Consider the following 22,355-nt stretch of genomic DNA (forward strand, 5'->3'; position numbering starts at 1 on the left):
GTATTAGGGTGTCCCATAACCGGAGAATCGTCTCAGAAACGAACACAAAAATATAGCAAACCGAGGTTTTGTTACCGGTAGAATGACAGCGATATTCATTCGGAGATGCAGCAGGCGGTAGCACCGGTTTCGAATGCGCGCGAGAGCCCGCGCAAATAGGTCAATTATCGGGTGGACAGACGGACCGATACCTGTGCAAACAAAATTGCAAAAGAGGACGAGCGATGGGGATCGATGAGCCAAGTGTCGAAAGCGTAAATGGCTGCCAGATAAATCGATGATGGCTCGCGCAAACGTGATCTTGAGCTAGCCACGACTGGTTCCCTCCGCTTAAAAATATACTAACTGGTCCTAATAGCAAGTTACGTTTAACTTAAAGCAAACATCGATAAAAACACTCGACGATTTTCTATTCTATTTGCCAGTCTTTTTTGAACGAGCTCTGAATTTATACGAGCTCGATCATTTATAATTCTATAATTTCGACAATTTTAAACGAGAAACCATGGAACCGGCACGGTTGTTTTCCGTCGATTAAATTGTTATTAATTTCCCAGTGTTTTGAATAAAGATAAATGGAAATAAATTAATAATATTCATATTTAGTAGATCGTTATAGTGCAAGGGGTTAAATAGAAAAACTGACGAGTTGAGACCTCGCATCTCCGTTAAACGCTTTAGTAAAAATTAACAAATCAAATTGCTGATGATCGCAAACCTATGTCAGATTCTTGTGAAAACTATTCGCTGTTCGAACATCGACAGCATTGTAATATATAATGAAATTATATAATGAAATAATATAATGAAATTGAAATGTTTCCTCGTGCAACAACGTTTGCAGAACAGCAAACAATGCCGATTTATATAGATGGTAGAATGGGACGAGTCGCGCAGCGCCGATCGGGTCCCTCGTGTTTACCAGTTTTACAATGGTAAACAACGCGGCGTAAACACCGAGAGGGCGAAGAAAGCATCGCGGAAACCGACGTCTTCCGTGCAATAAGAGCATCCCTGGTCTGTTCGCCGGAGAGGAAGCGTGGAAAAAGTAAAAGACGGATCAATGAAAAGCATACCGGTGCGCGCTAGTTATGATCAAACACGGCGACCCGTCCCGTTGTCCGAACGTAGGCAGTGGCGGGAATCTAGAACGCGCGTGGATTTCTGTCGCGCGGACAAGGCGGTTCGAAGCGGTTTCGTTTCTCGTTCGCGGGTTGTGAACTGATGGCCGTTTCCGTGCCGGAGGCTTCCTCCTCTCGCGGAAATAGACGTCGTCAATCATTCATCGATTTTATTATTCCAGCCAGATGTCCCGGGCTCTCAAGCCCCGTTACGTAAGAACGGCGAATTCTCGCGATGTTGGATCGCGCAGTGAAAATTTGCAACTAATTGGCTCCTTTTGTTCAAGGATAATTTTGCATACGGCTACGTTGCGTGCAAGGTGTTTAAGCAAATGCTGTTGGATATTTATGTGTTCCATTTCGAAAATAGATATATGTTCTATTTTTTCTAAAATAGATATATGTTCTATTTTTTTTTTAAATAGATATATGTTCTATTTGTTCTAAAATATATGTTCCATACAATTTGTTTAGTAGATGCTTTTATGGATATTTTCAGGAACATTTTTGTACGCATTTACGTACTTAAATGAACATTTCTGTGGACCGTAAATTCCTGATATTTTAAAATAACATTAATAAACCGTAGACTAGTAACGGGGCAGGGTTGTGTGGATTAAAAGCAGTTTAAAGATTGAAAGAATTAAGGAACGTCAATCTTCAATATAGTGAAGTGATTAAAGGCAACTTTTATTTTTCATAAAAATCCGCGGTTTGAATATTAAGGTCGAAAGCGACTGTAACAATCGAAAATAGTCTCGTCAGATAAGCCCCGCATAGTTAAGAGCCAATTTTGTAAAGTAGTTCACGCTGACACCCTTCAAGTCTTCTAATCTTGGAATCACTTTAACACTAAACCCGCGTGTTCGTCAAAATGGCCGACGCTTCTCACTTAAAAATGATTCGAAGTACATATTAATCTCTTCCCGGGCGTTGAACGAACTTCAATTGCCGCACACGTGACTCTAAAAACACCTTAAAACTTTAGTTAAATTCAATATGACCATCTCATGGCTTTAACTTATTTATTATAAAAAAAAATTGAAAGAATGAGCACGCGATTTAACTTCAGAATTGGCCAATTTTTATTTCGCATAAGAGCCAAGTCATCGCTCTTATGAAACAGCGCGCGTCGGTAATGTTCAACGTTTGTAACATTAATCGAACGACGGGCGAGTCATGCAGGAAATAACCGTGTTCGCGCGCGGTTCTCCGAAAGTAAAATCTTCAATTAGCAGCCGTTCAAATGGTTCGCCGAAGATAAACGCGTTTTACACGAGAAGGGAACGCACTCCGTGTTATCGGCTGTTACGTAACCGGCCGTCGCGTATCACGCCCACCTACACGTATCCCTCCCGCTCGTCGTTTTCGCGGCGGACGACGAACGTCGCGCAACGAGAGACGGAGAAATTTCAGGCCGTGTAGCCTATCGATCGCGATAACGACATTTACGGAACCGCCGTGTCGTTGCTTCATAATGCAGTCCCCGGAATCCCTTTAGCCGACACCGTGTGCAGCACGGTGAAACACCGGTGCTTCGTGTCACTGATCCGAAGTATACCAGTCTGTAAATTTTCAACTTACATCTGCGATGCTAGAGCATCTATCCCTTTGATAGAACGAGGAAACGATCGCGATGAAATTCGGTGACTAAAAGTATTGCAATAATTTTGTGATGTTTTATATGAAATGAGGACTGAAAGTATTGCAGTAATTTTGTGATATTTTATACGAAATTCGGTGACTAAAAGTATTGCAGTAATTTTGTGATATTTTATACGAAATTCGGTGACTAAAAGTATTCCAACAATTTTGTGACAAACGTTTTACATGTTACGAGGATATATAGCTAAATGTTACTAGACTGTGAACCGTGTTATAATAATTTTACACAGCGCACTGTAAAATGGAAGATTTCTGTTCCCCGAGTGCATTCTATTTCGAACTCGGTTGCAGAACTTTGGGCAACATTTTATCCACCGACTGCAAGGCATGATAACATAATATTGATTTAATATTAATATAATTGACTTAAATATATGATATCGAACACTCGACGCGTCGTTTTAAAATTCTTGAAATTGCAAAGACTTTACCTGGCTAGTTGCTGATGAAAATGCTGAAGAGTCTGAGCAATTTCCATCAGTCTTGACATCGTTACGAAGCAACACACGTCGATTGCATTTAGTTACTCGATAAGCTTTTATCTGTGTTAAATGGTAATATCTCAACTTATTGCATTTCTGTGGCACGAAGTTTGCGTAAACTATCGGCACGAAGTTCATCAACGCTGATTAACCTAATCTCGCGGCCGAGTCGGGCAAAAAATCGTTCGAACGGCGGATAAGAGATACGAAATAACGGATGTAAATTTATTTAACAATATAAATATCTGATTGAGAGAAACTTGATCTAGATAATAATTGATGCGAATAAGAATTTATTCGAATTTTTTGCGTGACTTTTTCGTGAGTTTATTTGCAGTATGGTGATCAACGAGACGATAGATAATTTATTAACCTTTTGCACTATTAGGTCTTTCAGAGCTCGTTTACTTTCATTCCTAAATTTCCAAGACAAGGGACTCAAACATTTTCTTTCGATTTAATAAGAGTGGCAATTATATTTATTAAATTATCCACGAAATATTCGTCACGTGTCCGACTCATTATAGCGCGAGAAATTAAGCAGTTATCACTTGGAAGATAGTTTTAAAACGGCTCGACAGTTTTCCTTGAACGTCCTTTTCCAAGTGGTTGCGTCACCTGACGCAATTCCGCGAAACACGTTTCACCGTTCGCATCGCGCGAGACACACACCATGAATGAAGCGGCACCTTCTCCCGCGGTCTCACGTGCTCTGCTCCCGATACCAGATTAATTACCGGACCCGTCCACAGCACGACGTCCGACAGGAATTCCACCGAGATCCACTGACAATGTTCCGTCCGCGGTGGAAAAAGGTCAAGGAATTAAAACGGCAATGTTACGTCGTCGCGGTCATCCAAGTGGCGAAGTTGTAAAATTGCAGTTGGCCAAGTAGCGAAGTTATAAGATTGCAGTTATTAAAGTTGCGAAACTTACGAATAGAAAGTAAGATCGAAGGATGGCCGAGCTTATGAATCGCGATGCTCGTTGATTGGACTTGAACGCAAGCTTGTTCCGTCTTTATACTTCGCGCACCGCTAACGGGCTTCCTTTATGTCGTTCCTCGTCCCAAGACGACTTTCATGCGTTCACGCAGTTCGCGCGTTTTTCTCGATAAAGAAGTATTTTCTCATCGATGAATGAAAGTCAGATTTTTCTGGGAAACCCGCGGTCCACTCGCGAGTCGCTGGTTTTCTTAGGCCCCGAGACGCGACATTGACTTTTGCACCAACTTCGACGGCGCTCGACACCGCACGACCGCGTGTGCGATACGTAATAACGGCCGTGGTATTTCTCAACCTGGCCTAAATAGATTAGTGGAGTTACACTTGGGGTATACGATTGAATTACGCGCCGTTGCAGCAAGTTCTGCAACGGGAGATCGAAACCGCCAGACCTCGACGCGATCAAAAATCAATGTCTGGCGAAATCGTCTGTGAACTGACCGTCGCAAACCGCACTGACCGAAGCTAAGAAACACGTCCAACAAAATCGATATAGTTAAGATCCACGGGAACCAAGCGAGAGCTGTCACATACCGCAGAAATTCGCCTAGCACACGGTGCGATACCTCAACGAAAACATCGAACTTCTCGAGGACCACGGAAATTCTTTATCCTCCCCGGGGGAACCTGAAATTTCCTTAGGCTTTCGAAAGCGACCGGTGATTCGTCCAAGCCGATCTCAATCGGCAAAGGTCAACAGAAGTCCGCGCGGAAACGTGCCGGCCAGTCGGAGGCCAGCGAACGCGCGGCCGGAAGTCGGAGAACGTAAACCGGAAGCCGGCGTAACCGGGGATCACAGAGAGAGAGAGAGAGAGAGAGAGAGAGAGAAAGAGGGACAAGTCCGAAGATGAGACGATCGAGAGCAATCACCCGCGGGTGGCGCGACACTTCCGGCCAGCGTGTGACGGCGGTGTTTCGTCGGCGACGGATCGCGGGTCAACCGGCGTCCCGCAGCATGGTTCACCGTGCGATCTTCCGCACGGCTGCGGGGAACGCGATCGTGACGGAAACGGAGAAAAGCGGAAGTGATTGCTGCGCCGGTGTGCGGCACACTGCCGGCCGGTGTCGGCCTTCGATTCTCCTGCGACTGTGCGGCCGCGAACGATTTTGCATCGCCCGCTACCCGCCCGCCCCCTTTTGCGCGCACGCTTCCTCCCGCTTTTCGACCATCCCCAAGACCGAACCACCTACACGCCACCCTCCCGCGTCCGATAGTTCTCCGCAATCTTGTTACCGTTCGGGAGCCACCCACGGGATTTTTAACCCTCCCTCCCTCCCTCCCTCTCGACTTATAATCGCGTTTTCGGACTTCGCTGCACGCTCTGTTGACTTTTCGATCATCCCCTTATGTCTGACACTGTTTAATCGATGACAAAATGACGGGGATATTTTTTTATGAAAATCGAGAGTAAGTATATGTTACAAATTGTTGCAGTTGCGAGTTTCTGTGGGGCCTGTATAAAGGATGCAATAAAAAATAGATAAAGCATGTCTCTTTAAATACAGAGATTTTTAAGCAAGAGCACACTGTTCCATATTGGGGACCTATTTCAATTTTTACTCAAGATTCTATACAATGTCCCTATTTTGAATCGGCTATTTCATGTGGATGTTCCAAGATTGGGACACTGAATACGAATGTTGATTCAATATACAATTTACTGTATAATATATAAAATATTGAATAATGTATAATATACTGTATAATACACAAAATACCGTATAATATATAAAATACTGTATAATAAATAATATATTATAGATTTAAAGAACAGAATCACCATTAATCTTGCACTCAATTATTTATTGACTATAATTTATGATATACCTAGCACAGTAAGAAATCGTTACCCCCATAAAACTCGAGTAAAAATATGGCTCATAAATCGAATAAGGGCTATACATCGAGTACCTTATCCCTTTGTCCAGCGACTGTATCGCATCGGACATCCCCCTACAGCCGCGTCCCCGTAATCGAAGCCAGTGAAAGGTCTATTCGCATATAAGCAGGACGTTAATTTGCCCCTCGGCGCAGAGATTCCACCGCACATTCCATCCATTTTTTTTTTCCCCTCGGCTCTCACCCCCCTCTTTAAACATTTTCTTTCGCAGTATCCGGCGGTGGTTGCATTTTTCCCCATCCTCCCTCTGTAACGTCAGCCCTCGACGTCCCGTACGTGTCTCGGCTCCCTTCGTATAGCCTCTCCTCCGCCTATCCACCACCCCCCCGAGAGGCAACCCTCCGGCAGCCCTCTCCACGGGCTGCTCGGCCAACACCCCCGCCGGCTCGCATGCGTGATTCCAGGCCAGTTCTCACACTTTCAACGAGCCGGCGGGTCTGCGCAAGACGAGGCCTTGTCGTTAGGCGAGCAGCCGACCAGGCCTCCTCTCCGTCTGTCTACGATCGGCAGCGAATCTACAGGGTGATTAAAGTATCATCGTCGCCCCCTCGCGTTAGACGCGGCGTGCAATTATTTGCTCGGGTTAGGGGACCAACGACAAGCTTTTAATTAATTGCCACGATGGGTTTTTCACTTTGTGGCGGAGCTGCTCAGATTAACGCGCTTTTGATCGCTTGGTTATCTCTTTCACGGTTTCAGGGATGAATAGACTCAATGCGCTTCTCAGTTTATTAAAACAATTAACGTGTTTATAGCCGCGTCTTCCATATCTGGGTGACGGGGATGCTTATATGGGGCCCCGTCATCCAAATATAGGTGACGCTCTTTTTATTCCAGTTAAATTACATTTCATTTATTTTATTTATTTCATTTCTTTTATTTCTTATTTTCTTTCGTTTATTTCTTTTATTTCATTTATACCTTTTATCTCTATTATCTCTTTCATTTCTTTTATCTTTTTTATCTCTTTTATTCCTTTTATTTCTTGTATTTCTTTTATTTCTTTTATTTATTTCATTTTTTTCATTTATGAAAATCCCACTCATAGAATTACCAAATGCATGCAACTGTACAAAAAAAATTACCGAGTTATCGACACCACGTTAGGGGTGGTTTCTCAGCTAACACACACGCCAGAAAGAATTCTTACACTTAACCATCGTCGAACCCGATCCGTGCACCGCGCGCGTCTTGTCAAGATTTCACGAGGGGTAAAAGAACAATAATCCGTTTAACGTTATCCCCGCAGACGGGGGATGATTTGATTATAGCGTCACAGGGAAATTCCGATGTCAACGAGCTCGCCGCCGCGAATCCATAACCGCCAATATATTCACTCTCTGGTTAGCTATAACTTTTCTTATCCGGTTCGCATCGCCGCATTGTAAAATCATAAATGTTTGATGCCCAAGGAAACGACGTCGTTTCGACGCTCCCTCTCTCTCTCTCTCTCTCTGCGAAACTATTTCTAGAAAAGTTTTCAACGCGCCGAGTTCGCCGCTGTACGTTCCACCCTCTGTGTTCTAATGTTATCTCCGCGGCGGCAAGTTTCCTGCGACATTCTTCGATAACTGTAATTGTTGCTAAAGAGACGCGCCGGGCGGTGGTGTACGCGCTGAAAACTCGAGACGTGCATCGACGAGAATTCCATTGAAATTTCGAAGTAGATCTATTCGAGCTTCGCACGAAATTAAATTCCAATTAAAGTAAATCAAAGTAAACTCCAATTAAAGCAAATCAAAGTAAATTCCAATTAAAGCAAATCAAAGTAAATTCCAATTAAAGCAAATCAAAATAAATTCCAATAAGCAAAAATTTAAAAATAATTTCTTCAACTCTCTGGCGTTGATTTCTGTTGCGAATCGTCTCGGAAAATTTTCATTTTTCATAAATATCTACTTGGTCTATGGATTTCACGAATATCTCATATTCGCGAGATTACCAAATGACTCATCGAGGATCCTTTCATTCACAGTGACATTTTCCACGGTAACCGCGTGAATCGATAACGGTTACGAAACACAGCGGCCCGAGATGTCATTAACCGAGCGGCAGTTGCGTGAGCGACGACGGATCTTATCGCGCGTCACGGGGCCATCAATGAGCGGCGATACAACTATTATTCATAGTACACAGCAATTCTGACTGTTAAGATGCACATGGTATATACGTGACGAAACACTCCCGTATCGCCGGCTAATGCATATTTATCGAGCGTATATCGGGACGGCTCGCGAAGCCGCTTCGCTGACCCAGAGACGACTTTCTTTCGCCCGATCTATCCGCCGGAATTAGCATTTGTCTGACGAAACAGTTCATGCTGCCAGTGACCATTGTAAAATTCTCCGGCACGTGTTCCTAACCCCTTGACTCGCAACTTAGTCCCGAGGTCACTAAAACATATACTAAACGAGACGACTCTGTGCACAAATTCTGCGGTGAACGGATGATATTTGCGTTGTTTTCGAGGCGGCTCGAAATGGTCACGTTACTGCCATAAGTGTTAGTTGACTATAAATAAATAAATAAAAAGAAACATCTGTAAAGCCTCTGTAATTATCGTAAACAATTTTTAATAATTCCGTGGTTGTGTTGCATACATAGTAATAAAACAATTAAGACGATAATTATATTTAAATGAGTTATTTCTAAGTCTGAGTTATTTCTAAATAAATAATTAAAAAAAAGAAATATCTATCTAGCCTCGGTATCTTGTAATCAACGTAGACAATTTTTAATTTCTAAAATTCCTCCATTCTGTCGCATACACTGTGACAAAAAAAATTAAAAGAATAACTATATATTTTCATGTAACGATTCTTATTGTTATATATCTATTTAGAAAGCATCGACTCTTTGTACAGCGAGTCGCATTGTGACGCCGGGCAATGTTGGATCAGGTGCGGCCGAGCGTTCACGCGGCCGTTGCATCCAAGGTTGCAAGGCGGCGTGAAATAATAAGCTGTGCAGGTTCGCCGGAACGACGGCCGAGTCCGTCGATTAGTGTTTCATTGATCCGCGTAAAAAGACATCGGGCACGGAGTTCGGTCGACGTAACAGTTAAAGGCGGAAGCGGGTGGACGCGGCCCGGGGTGGAACGGAAGTGCGGCTGCGCGAACCAACGATCGGGCCAGGGAGAGCAAAGAACGTGTGTCGCCTTATGCTGCGCGATATACAATGCACTTCAACTACCCGCCCTGTGCATGCATGCGAGCACGAGCGAGCGAGTGGTGCTCGTCGAGAGCAAATTGCATCGCGCGCGGCGACGAAATTACAAAATTGTGACGAAACCGAAGAACTTTTCACAGAAATTGGGTGAACCGATGATTTTCCTTTTTTTATGGTAAATTCGAAGCGCGATATCTCGTTGAAATTATTTAATAAACCGCTGTCATTAATTAGAAAGATCAACTGTATCGGTATTGGTTATATTAAAAATTCCGAGTTTCATATAAATATTCCAGGTTGAAAAATGCCTGTACCACGTTCTCTCTATTTTTTCCTTTATTGAGGAGCGTTTTATTATTTTTCATGGAAAAGAAAATAGCGTCGCTTTATGTCAATTGCAATGAAAAGTTCTTTGATTTTCATGCGACTGTGACCGGGCCGCGCGGAACAGGGATGAATGGGAACGAGATATGTCACGCAGATACACGGTTGTTAGTAAGAGAAAGAGTCATGCGGGTGCTCGAAACGAGGTATATTTAGCGAGGAATCCTGTTAATCCCTTTAACCCTCCACCCACGTGAAAAATCACGTAGAACGGGCATGGTGGTGTTCGCAACTGGGACGCGTCTCGGGGAAAAACATGCGCGAGCTTTCCGCGTATTTTTCACGAGCCGCGAACTCTGTGTTTCTCTGACCTTCGGGTGAACTATTTCGATCGTGGCTGTATTTAAAATGTCGCTTTGCAACAAAGATGTCGCCATTTCGAGTTTGGACAGACGGCAGATGATTTTTGTGAAAATGATCTTAATGAGGGGCGCATAAATTATTGTGCGCTTGCGACGCGTTCTCGCCTTTATGGAAACAATGCGACAAAATGTCTTGTTTTTCCATTTTTTTAACAGAGATAAATTCTAAACTAAATAACTAATCGATACAATTTTCATATTAAATTAAAGGTGGATGTTCAAACAATAAAATAATATAAAATCAGCGATCGCTAAACAGAAAGCATTGCTGCTTTCAAATGATGCAATTTTGGGCAATGGTTACGCCATACAATATACAATAAACATTTTATAGCATAGTTCTACCTTGTTCTGTTGCGACGCTACATTAATAGCACAGAAGGCTATTTCTCGAAACAGAGCGACGAATATATTTTCGAGTGCAATTTTTCTGGCCAACAATGTTTCTAGAGAATAATTTTCTATTCGGTGCACAGCTCCTCGAGAATTTGCTTTCAAACACACGGAACAGCGCGAACATCTGCGATCCGCTCGTAATAGATGTTGCATCACCGATTAATATGTTTACTAATGCCGTATCTACTATTTATCGGAATCCTCGTTCTTACATGCGAAAAATGGAATATTTGCTAAATTATCGGGTTTTCAATTATCTTGTCCTATTAGACGCGAAAAGACGCGCATAATTACAGGTTAAAAAATAATAGGAAGATCCTAGCATCGCCTAAATTGTTCCTTTTACCAATTCTATAATTCTTTTTATTAACCCCTTGCGCTATTAATCTTTCTCTCTATTTACCTCCGTTTCCATACTTAACAGAAGAATTTATTTCCACCTCTCGATGTAGAAGACATTAATTCGTATTTGGTAGAGCTTGCATAAAATCTTCATGGCGAGTCTGACTCGTTATTACAGTGCAAGGGATTAACGAATTTTTACAGATCGACAAATACAACGAGCCTGATTAAAATATAGAAAAATTTCGTCGACATCCAACACAGTCCTAAAGCTCCACAAAGTCTAATCCTCATAGAGAAAATACAGAGAAGCTTAACCATCGTTAAAATCGCAAAAGGGTGCACGATTCGTTGATAGGGAGGCAGCGAGCATCGTTGACAGAACGTTGTTTAAAAACGTGTGCAAAACTGACGGACAACAGTCGGCGCGACGAAGACGGGTGGCAATGATCGACCGATTTCTACGTGTGGCAAACTGGCAGCGGTTTTCGATGCTGTTACCGGGTGCAGCCTCGAATTCGGTCTATGACCCGGCACTGTATCATCGATGAAAATGGAAAAGCGTCTGCGCACTGGGCTGCTGGAAAAGCGAACCTGCCCTCGATACCGTCCCACCCTCGGCTGGCCTCCACCCCTTTTTATTTTACCTCTTTGTCCTCCCTCTGTTTTTTCCTTAGCACCGTTTCTTCGCTTTCTACTTTTTTTTTCAGCGAGACTTTGGTCTCCGCGAGTCCACGCTGAATATCGAATTCGATTGTTTCCGGAGGACGATTCAGGACGACACCCTGCCGGTGTCATAGTCCCTTAAGCAAGGGCTTGAATTCCAATTAATTCGCCCCGCAGCTCGCTTTTCTGTCAGCTATTGCATTCAAATCTCCTCGGTTTGGTCTTTGCAGACAATTTTTAGCTTTGCTGCACCATTTGCTATACTTTTGTTACTATTTATTATATTACCATTAGGTATATTAGATTGTACTAGACTATGTATACTACTGTATATTCTACTTATGCTGTATATATTTTAATTTTTAGTTTTATCGGGTGGGTAATAGGTTATTGGCAATTTTAACTCCAACCTTCAACCCTTTTATGAAAGTATAATGTTCCGGAACCTCTGCCAGATTTGGAGACAAAAAGTCCTCAATATATATATATATATATATTTAATTATTAATATAATTAATGTATATATATCGAAGCCTAATCTAAAATCTCAGACTAAAAAGAAAAAGCGTTGTGAGTTTACTAAATTTAAATAAACAAAAACCAGTCGTCTTAACTGATTTGGTGGTTCCAGTATGAACGAGTATGCTTCCGTTAATTAATCGTAAAGAAACGAAGAAGCTGCAGGCGATCAGAAAAGCAGACACGCCGCGTCCAGTATGGAGATGATACCTCGCGAGACAGATAAGCCCGGTAAATATAGATAAAACTACGTTGCTTTCGGAACATTTGGATGCGTGGGCGGGTTACGCAACAGCCTAACCCTGGCGCAGGAGGCGAACTCAATAATCCGTGGTTCGGCGGAGATGTTTTGTTACACGCCGATTGTTAGAGCTGCAACATCGTGCCTCTAGATTGCAAGGAATCTCGGAACAGTGCAGCCTTCTGATTCGGATCCGTTCGCCTTGCCAGAATATTTCGGTAAACATTGCGCACCCGGGATCCTTCTGAATTGTGTTCCGCGGCTGAGAAAATCTCGGATGCCTGGCTAGCGATTTTTTAACCCTTTTAGCGGCGCAGGAAGATAACTGGACGAATCCGATGAATTTAGTAAGGTTTGGGAAGAAGCCCAAGCTAATGAATGATTATATTAACAATTAAAACTGATCGTTGCCCAGTACTGCCTGTAAATAATCATTAAGTCTCCAAGCATTTCTTAATAATGCTTAAGTCTCGAGAATTATTCAAGTGTCCTAAAAATAAAAGAAACAAAGCAGTCTCAAGATTCATTGCTACAAGTTGTTTAATAATCGAGTGGCGCCATTGAAATTTTTCTAACACGTTCAAAAATGATTTTTATAGATATCGATGAAGTAGAAAAATTGTTGAAAGTGTAATTGTTATACGAGTTGGGAAAATTATTTTAGATTTGTAGTTCAAACGACTTCGAGTGCGAAAAGGGTTAACATAGAAGAATGGAAAATTTGTATTCTAACCACTAATTAGTCGGTTAACAAATTCTACGGGCGCGTACTTTTATCATAATCTTGGCGATGATTTACAGTCCGCATCTTAACGGACGTGTGGCAATGAATTAAACGTCTCCCATTATCGCTGAATTCTTTATCGGATCGCATCGAACCCGATAACGAAGGAACAATTGTCGTGCCGATCAAAAGTCGCCCGAAATGGAAAAGTTTATAACCCCGTGTGTTCTCTCTATGTCGCGAAACGGCCGATTTTTGTTGTTCACCGTGGTTCCCCGCCGGTTCTGGCCGAGTCGCCCAAACACGTTATTGATCGCTGCCAAGCCTTATCGTTACGAGAATTCCAGATAAAATCGCGATAAAACGTTACGAAAATAAACGTTTTCACAACATGCAGAAAACGAGAGACTGAGATCGAGGACATTGTTCCGCGCGCGGTACCATTTTTCTACGCGAACGTTTCGTAAGCTGACCAATTTATCCTGCCGGTAATACGTGCACGTTGGAAGAATATGTTCCGAGCCTCTTTTACACGCTAACGTTAACATATTAATAGATATGTTACGAAACCAAGTATTGTCTAATATACTGGGAAAATGGAAAAATTAATTATTTGAGCAAGCTGTTTGGTGGAATTTGTATCGCGAAAACTGCGCCGAATCAAAGACATCTTAAACAGTAAATATGTATGATCAAAATATTCCAGTGTATGCGCCGAGAATTTATTTGTAGTCGCCTGACACTTTCATCCGATTAGTTCATATTTATCGAAGATGGCGGATCTTGGCAATCGTAGGAACGTCGGATGGACCCGAAGGAATTTTTGGAATACTCGTCTGAATAATTCTACGCTCAAATTCCACCTTTGCTTTAATTTCAAAAAGGAGATAATTAAATTTTTCGATTCCAAAGAAATTAAAGTTAGCAAATTAAAATTAGTAAATTTGTATCGTTACATTTTCAAAAACGATGCAGGTACCGCGACTTTCGTATTGGCCTTAACGATCAATGATTAGCAACGATCAATGAATTTCCTCGATAAGAGGTCTCCACAGTGAAGTTCGAATTAGACCGTTCTAAATCATTATCGTGACGTTACGCAAGCGTATTGCTCGCAAATTTTACTGGCAATATAAAATCCACTCGATCATTCGGCTCGGAAATTGACGTACAATTTACTGCGAGGCAATCTCGGCTCCGCCTTTAAATTAAAATTTCGATTTATCGTGCGTACCATTCTTTTCCCTTATTAATAAACGTATCGGACTGTTTAAACAGAAACGAAGAACGAAAGCAACCAATTAAGCCTGAAATTGCAATTCTCCGATTTCTAACGACGGACAATTGATGATCTTCGCGACAACCGTAACTTTAACCCTTTGCACTCTGCAAACCTAAAATAATTTTTCTGACTTCTAGTGTCTCCATTTTATATAACAAAATTCATTTTATGCATATGCGATTGAGTTTTATGACCCATATAACACTTTTAACAATTTTTAAATCTAAGATTTTGGCGATATTTGTTAAAAATAATTTTGATAATTGTTACAACAATGTCACAGGTGCCGCAGAGTCGCCACTCGAGTGCAAAGGGTTAATTGAACACTTCTTACAGTTTAATTGCATTTAAAGAAGAAAGTTTCAACGAGAGAAAAAATAAAGTTTGTTAATATTTATAAGAGGTAATATCTATAGGAAGTGTCGATAACCAAACGTCCTACCCAAAGACAATCGTCACAGATCCAAAGATCCATGAGATCTATTAAAAGCAGCAGTTCTCTAATTTTAACAAATTCTCTAGAAACACGCGTGCCGAAAAAATTCGCGAAATTTTCGAGAATCGGCGAGTTCGTCGACGAGATCGAAGATCGATCGACAGGAACGTCAAACGTGGCTCCGTTGATCGGCGATCCTCGCGGTTAGATGATCTTATAAGGCGGCTCTCGCGAGGAGACATAAGTGATTTGGAACGTGGGACTATTATAGAACCGGCTAGCTACGTTGTCGAAAACATAGGCCGACCGGCGTCCCCTCTCCATCCGGTGAGGTGACTAGATTCGAAACCGTGACACCTTCGGCACAATTGCCACACAATCACCTTGCCAACTCAGCTCTACTTCATCCCCTTTGCCTCTTAACCCTTCCGAGTTTCTCGGCGAACGAACCGCACACGTACGATCGCATCCCTGCACGAACGCCGACACACTAACCAAATGCTTTTGTACGGTAAACAGCAACAAACATGAAACACCGAAGATCAAAGTAAACATTACATAAACATGTAAACATTATATAAACATCTAAACACTATATAAACATGTAAACACTATATAAACATGTAAACATTATATAAACATCTAAACACTATATAAACATGTATACATTTTATAAACATCTAAACATCATATAAACATATAAATACTTGCATGCAACATACAAAAATTTACGTAAATAAATGAACAAGAAAATACATATTTATTCTATCCTTTGCATTAATATATCTTCATTATTTTCAGTGATATAAAAATATGTGTTAGGATGACTTTGTTTGGTTCAACGATAATAGTATCATGATTCATATCGTTCTGTCGCCTCTAAGTAAATTTTTCAAGTATCGTAGGTCGTATCTATTCTCTTGAGTGTCGCTTGAAGATAACAATGTCAGAGGTTATTGCATTATAAAAAATGAAGGTTAATGTGCACGGTTGACCCGAGGAAGATAATTCAACGTGCAGGATATCATGTTAGGTAGCTTCTAGCACATTTGTTTGCACTTTCTGTATATAGCAAAAATACTGAGCGAATTGATAAAATCGAAGCACCAAAGTCTACGTATTGTGTAATTATTGCACGGAAGAACTGCAATTAGGTTACGCAATCGCGAGTAAGATACGAGCCTGAATGAGTTCAAGTTATATTATTGTGAAATAATTTTCAGTTAGAACGATAAATTTTACTGAATTCAAAGCAATATGGAACTCGAAAAAATATAATTGAATGATTAAAAAATAATATTAAATGAAATTGAGAACCTGTGCATCTTGTACATCGATTCGTGTTTTAAATATAAAGATATCGCAATTTATACATTTATCACCAAATTGTAAGACGAACAGTTCTGCATAGAATTAGTGTGAAAAAGATTCCGGCGGTGCAAACAATGACCGGACTTATTAATAACGCAGCAGGAAAAGGTTTAATTGAAACTGGTCTAGCATCGGAATTTCCGGGCAGCGAGAATAATAAATAACTGTGTCGATAATGTATCACGGTGTGCACCGTGCGGTTCGATCGATTCCTTTGCGCGTGAAAAATTGAAGAGGATGCATGGATTCTTTCCAGTCGCTTCGCGGAAACGAGAATACTTTGCGGAAAGTCGATGCTCCGCTTCGAAGACTTTTATAGAAATGATCGTTCGCCGAGCATATTATGAACGATGGGGGGGAAAAAAGAAACGCGAGCGAAGTTCGGCCGCCGAAGCGTGAATTTGTTTTGGCTTTTCTGCTCGAATGCCAATTAAATATTTCACGGCGCATCGAGAACGGTTTTGTATCGTTTTCACCGTTCGACGCTCTCTTCCCATCGCCGAAATAAAACGATAAGCGATCTTTCACGAAGTGCGAAACTTGTTCGCGCATACGCTGAAATACCTGCGAGAACGTTTCGTTCATTTATTCGTTCGATCGCTTATTTTCGGAACGTATAATAAAATGAAGTATTTCGAGAGTATTTCGTAATGAATAATAAAATGAATCGAGAGTATTTCGTAATGAATAATAAACCGCATCAAAAACGTTTCGTAAATGAATAATGTATTGCATCAAAAACGTTTCGTTAATGAATAATAAATTGCATCAGCGATATACGGTAACACGGAATCGAGAAGTATTTTTCTTTCGAACAATAAAACGAACCTAGGATCTTTATAACAATATTTTGTTACGGACAGTATCGATGCTGGCCGATTATCGATTTCCGCCGATTCGAAAGTGCGTGGGAAAAAAACATGCGAATTGTTCGCCAATGAAGTTTAAATATTGATGTTTGGAATTTTTATGATGGTTTGCATGTAAATAAATATTGCCTCCACTTTAGTGGTATATTCCTATTAGAAAAAGCTGTGAATATTCATTGTCCATAAAGATCGCATAAATGCTGGGAACAGTTTCCGATGAATTACAAATGTCATTCGTGCCAAGTTTAATAAATATTAATCGTTCATAATTTCGTTGTGTTTCGAGTTCTTAAAAAAAACTGTGAACATAATTGTACACGTGTCTCTGTCGTATCTCTAATAATTGTCCGGTCTGTAATCGTTGTTACGGTTGTAAATGCGATGCTTAAAACGCGTTTAAATTGCGAAGATAAACCGGAAGGCATTTTAACGCAAGTGTCTGGCATTAACCGAACAATTTTCACGAGTTATTCTAGTTTTATTGTTTAACGTTCTGTTCGTTTCGTTCGCGCCGTTTGAGACCATTAAAAATAAAATAGAAAACTATTAACTGGCTAGTTTGAGGAGGTTACTTAATTTCGTATATTGTATATATGGTATATTGTGTATATCCAACAATCGTCTTTGAAAATAACCGTTTGCACAATTATGCAGATACTAATAAATCGACGGATCGCGGTGTGGCAAATGGCGGTGACAATAAAAACCTATTTAACAACGAACGAACGCAATAAAATCGAAGGTCCCGCCATAAAAAAAGATATTCGCAACGATTGACGCGATGCATCATTGCACGATACGTGTCATTGGTATTTTCACTATTTTATTATAATCCACAGTGAATAATTCGAGCTCGTTGCAGAGACAAAGAAAAGCGTTGCGCAAGCTTACGCGAAGAAAAAAATTACTCGGATGGTATATTTAATAAAAACTGGGCTATATTTTTCTTCTGCTTGTCAGCATAAAAGTTAATTATCAGGTTGTTCAGGAATAAAAATTAATTAGATTACCCGAGCATAAAAGCAAAAATTATGCGGTTGTCGAAGCATAAAATATAATGCGTTAAATTGTTTATGTATTCAGGTAAATTATTAATTTATTTGAGCATGAAACTAAACGATTAAGTTTGTCCGAGCATAAAAATTATATTTAAATTAAATTAAATATTTTTAGGAAAGTAATGAAATTATATTTATATATACATATAATACCAGCAATTTTATGCTTACGCTCCTATTATTTTCTCCAAGCGGACAGATAATTCCGCAAAGCACAAGTGAGGACGTAAACTGCAGTCAAGGTGTTGGATATGTTAAGCAACAGCCATGAGCAGCGGTACCTAGTGATGCAATTACGCTGCACGCATTGATATTCTATACAAAGGGTAGATAGATAACCTTGCCCATCTAAAACATCTACCTTGCGATCAGAGCTCCGATGAAATATTTAGAAAAAATTGTGCCGTGTACCACCGGGACCGCGCGAAATGCCGATACATTCGTAACAGACCTACATGGATGCGCTAAAAATTCTCGGATGCCTTTGCCGCAACTATACCGTGGATTTTATGCATTTATAGTAAGGCCGGGTTAATAGAATTAAAAAACATTTAAAAAATTTAATGGCGTCTCGAACTTACGCTACGTTATTTTTATATTAGATCATATTATTACTATAGAAGAATTTTGAAATTTTGTGAATGGCGATGCAACAAATTACCGGACGTTTACGTTAATTAGCTCTGTACACTTTCCATTAATTAACAGCGAAGGTCGTCCAGCGGCAGAAGCCAGAAAACTCAGATTCTCTGGTCTAGAAGTACGCGGATGACAATACGTTTGCGTCACGTCTAGCGCTTTGGTTTCCTTGACAATGGTGACCAGAGTAGGGCTTGCTCCTCGTTTTGCGACGCGATGTGTCTCGGTAATGTCGATTTAGATCAATACAATGTTGCAATGGTCACGTTGCCGAATCCTGAGCAGACGTTGTTGTTCGGGGACTAATTAATGCTTTGGCACGTTTCGGCTGGCGCTTAGGGCTATTACCTATACAGGGTAGACCGGAATTCTTAGTGCAACCGAGCGAAGGGTTGGAAAATAAGAAATGCATTCGGTATAATAATTTTCATTTTGCACTATAATAAAGAGTCGGACTCGTGACGAAGAATTCGATAAATATGGCTGCCAATCGTTTCCACAAAATTTTAATCCTCTGTCATCGAAATCTGGGGTCAAAGTGAACGAAGACAATCATCTCGTGACGTCAAGAAAATGATTAAGAAAGTCGTAATCAACGTAATTCTGAAAAACGGTGCAAGGAGTTAATAATATAGACAGTCGGAAGCGGCGTGTCTATCTTTATCAGAACCCGAATGCTTCTAACAATAGCAGCAGGCATCTGATTTATTCTTCTCGAAGTGTTTGCGCGAAACGAAGAAATTACCGGCTAGGTAAAGCGTCGGGCACGCTGGTCACGATCAGTATGGACTACCCAATGTTTATCGTGCACGAGATACTATCGCTGGCACAGGCCAACACGTTCGCGCAAATCAATATCTACGTCTGGCAACTTCCTTCCGTTCTGTACGCGCGGAATCATGAAAAGTGCATACACCGCTCCCCGGCGTGGCCTTGAATTACCATGCATATTCCAAGGGAATAAAAAATCACCGCGCAGAGTTCCATGGACTTCTGATTACACGTACGTTAAGTGTCAGGCGGTCGGACACTCCCCTAAAATCGACTTCTCGCGGCTTTTGTGCCTCATTAAGATCTTCCCGCGAGAAGCTCCCTCGAGTTCAGCTACACTTGACTTTTTTTACATAACTTCGATTTTTAATTAGAAGTCGATTTTATTCTGATAAAGATACGAATTCCACGAATCTCAAAAATTTATAAATACATTAATGTATATTCGGATCCTTTTTAATTGTAACAAGATCTGTAACGTTATTAAATAAACGTCGAATGTTTCGTTTAAATAAACCCCTTTTATTGGGTCTTTAAAACATTATAAAGCTTCTAGAAGATTTTAATTTTGTCTAAAGATCTGCGGTTTATTTAGAACAGTGGAAAAACTATGAAATATCTGAACGTAAACGAGACTCGAAGTTTGAAACGCGCGATTCCCGTAGGCTACCGTACCGAAGATTAATGAATCGTCTTAGCACGAACTTTGGACAGTTCTTCCAGTTATTTCGGACACACCTGTTTAGCATTTGTCAAACAACTGCGTCGAAGAACTTGGTGCGTTCCTTTTTTTTCCTACGCGAAACCTGCCACGAGTTCCCGAAATTCTTTTCTAATTAATCGCAGAACTGTCGTAAAAGAGTACACAAGAACCGCTCGATCGATGAAATAACGTAGATGACATTATCACAACGATCACAACACTGTGTCCATTTTCTACAGACCTTAATACACTAAGTGGTGAAAACCACCCCTAAAGTCTAAGTAATTCATAGAATTAAATTAGAATTATGAAGTTAAAATTTATAATACTATAATAAGAATAAATTTCGAATGAAAATTTAAATTAATTGTCAGAGAGTGGATACAGTTCAAGTAACAATATTTATACTATGGAATCCAAGGGTGTGAAAGTTTCACATTAACGCGAGCTTTCCCACCGATCGGGGGAAAAAGGTCGTCCTCTTTCTCCTAAAGATCTAGAATTCCATGACAGGTTTTGGTAGCGATTTGAGCGGTTCGGTTTGGCAGTCTCCTCGTGAGACAAACGAACGTGGAATCACGTTTTCCTAGAAACAAGTGTCCTCGGGGGGAGGAGCGGCCCGGTATCCGACTGAAATAACAAATAACCACGGGAGACATTCGATACGAAGGGACGTTTTCTGGCCCAATTTCAGGAGAAACACGAAAATGCCCCGGTGGCCCCCGGCTACACCCTGTAACGCGACACCTACGGTTCTACATGTGGCGAGAAAAAGACGTGTTGTCACAACACTCGACGGGGCTACGGGATTGCTGGCCGGTGTCGTTTTACCGGCTTAATGGTACAAGCCGATAATGACGTTTGATACCCTTATTAACGGTCGCTGCACCATTTTTTTTCTCACGTCGCACATTTCTTGACGATACTTTCTCGATTATTTATGGTCCTGCGAAGATTCGGTCGATTTGGTCGCGCATACTTCAGTCGAATCTTAATTGTAGAATTTATTCGAAACTTATTCGTAGAATTAGTCGAACCATATTTGTAGAATTAGTCGAACCTTATTCGTAGAATTTATTCTAATATTATTCGTAGAATTTATTCGAACCTTATTCGGCGAAGTTATCCTAAGTTTCGCAGTTTCCAGCTCCACCCATTGTCGCCGCTCGACCACAAAGGGTTGTTATCGAACGTCCGTGCATTTTCGCCGCCGTTGATGGGGAAACGTTAATGAACCCATTCACAATGATGCCGAACGACAGTATCGTTCGCAAAACGGAATTCGAACGGATCCGAACGGTTTTAACAGCGGCCAGAAATTCATGCGGCTATTTTCGGTGGCGAGAAGCATCGCCGAAATATTTGAAGAAGCGTTACTAAACCATGCTCAATGAACTCAATGGACCAACCCTTCCGTTGGCAGTAGCACAGGACAGAGGAGGCCGACCGCGCTACTGCCAACTGATTTCGTGCAATCGTTCACCGTGAGTTACGACGTTCTCGAAGTCGTTAGACCATTGAATAATTGGTCGTTGTGGGCGAAGACAATTAGGAAGGTGCGCAAAGATTATCGGCGATTTCGTTCACGGGAAAGCAGCCGTGGCCACGCGTGACCCTGGCAGACCGTTACGCGAATCACTTTCCGTGTATATGTGCAACCATGAAAACGCTGCCCAGGTGTTGTTTATTTTTTTTGCAAATGACTATCGCGAGTCGCGTTCGCGTAACTGTGGAACATTCTTCGCGCACCGTCGGCCGTTGGAAAAACAAAACTTCGCTTTATTGAACCTCATTTTGCCTGTACGTGGGAGATTAGGTGTCGGGAAAAATACCGCAGGAAAATATTTAGTGTACAGCGCGAAAAAGAAAATTTTCATATGTGGAAACTCTGCGAATAGTTCGTTGTTTCAATGTTATTTAAAAAATGACATAGTTACGTCTCTGATATGGATTGTATTGTAAGAATTGTAATTTCGTTCCAAAGTCGTATAATCTAGTTTTGCTAATTTTATTTGACTGAATAACACATGACATTTTTTAGGTCTTTTTCGCCTGGCCATCAAAGTGATAAAGCGTTTTATTACATTAATTCATCGTTTTCGCAGCTGTTTTTACTTCCTAAAGCATGGACAACTATAAATTACAGGCGTTGCATTTCTGTTAGAACAGTCGTTGCCTGACGTTCTACCATCTAGAGCATTTACCCATTAAAATACAGATATTCTGAGTATTTAGTACTTAGGTTAGAGCC

The 22,355-nt window shown here is 41.1% G+C and overlaps 1 protein-coding gene across 3 annotated transcripts in view; it reads right to left on the minus strand.

The window, feature by feature from the left end:
• The window catches only part of LOC144478396 (uncharacterized), a 57,967-nt gene that overhangs the window by 21,367 nt on the left and 14,245 nt on the right, over window positions 1-22,355 (minus strand). The window contains exon 1 of one of the 3 annotated variants that reach the window (XM_078196235.1): window positions 4,807-5,444. The exons of 1 other annotated variant lie outside the window; for it this stretch is intronic. The gene's annotated coding sequence lies outside the window, so the exon portion shown is untranslated. Of the gene's footprint in view, window positions 1-4,204; window positions 5,445-22,355 lie in introns of those variants that run through there. One more of the 3 variants, XM_078196238.1, reaches the window with a different exon arrangement.

Source organism: Augochlora pura, chromosome 2 (assembly GCF_028453695.1).
Source record: "Augochlora pura isolate Apur16 chromosome 2, APUR_v2.2.1, whole genome shotgun sequence".
NCBI lineage: Eukaryota > Metazoa > Arthropoda > Insecta > Hymenoptera > Halictidae > Augochlora > Augochlora pura.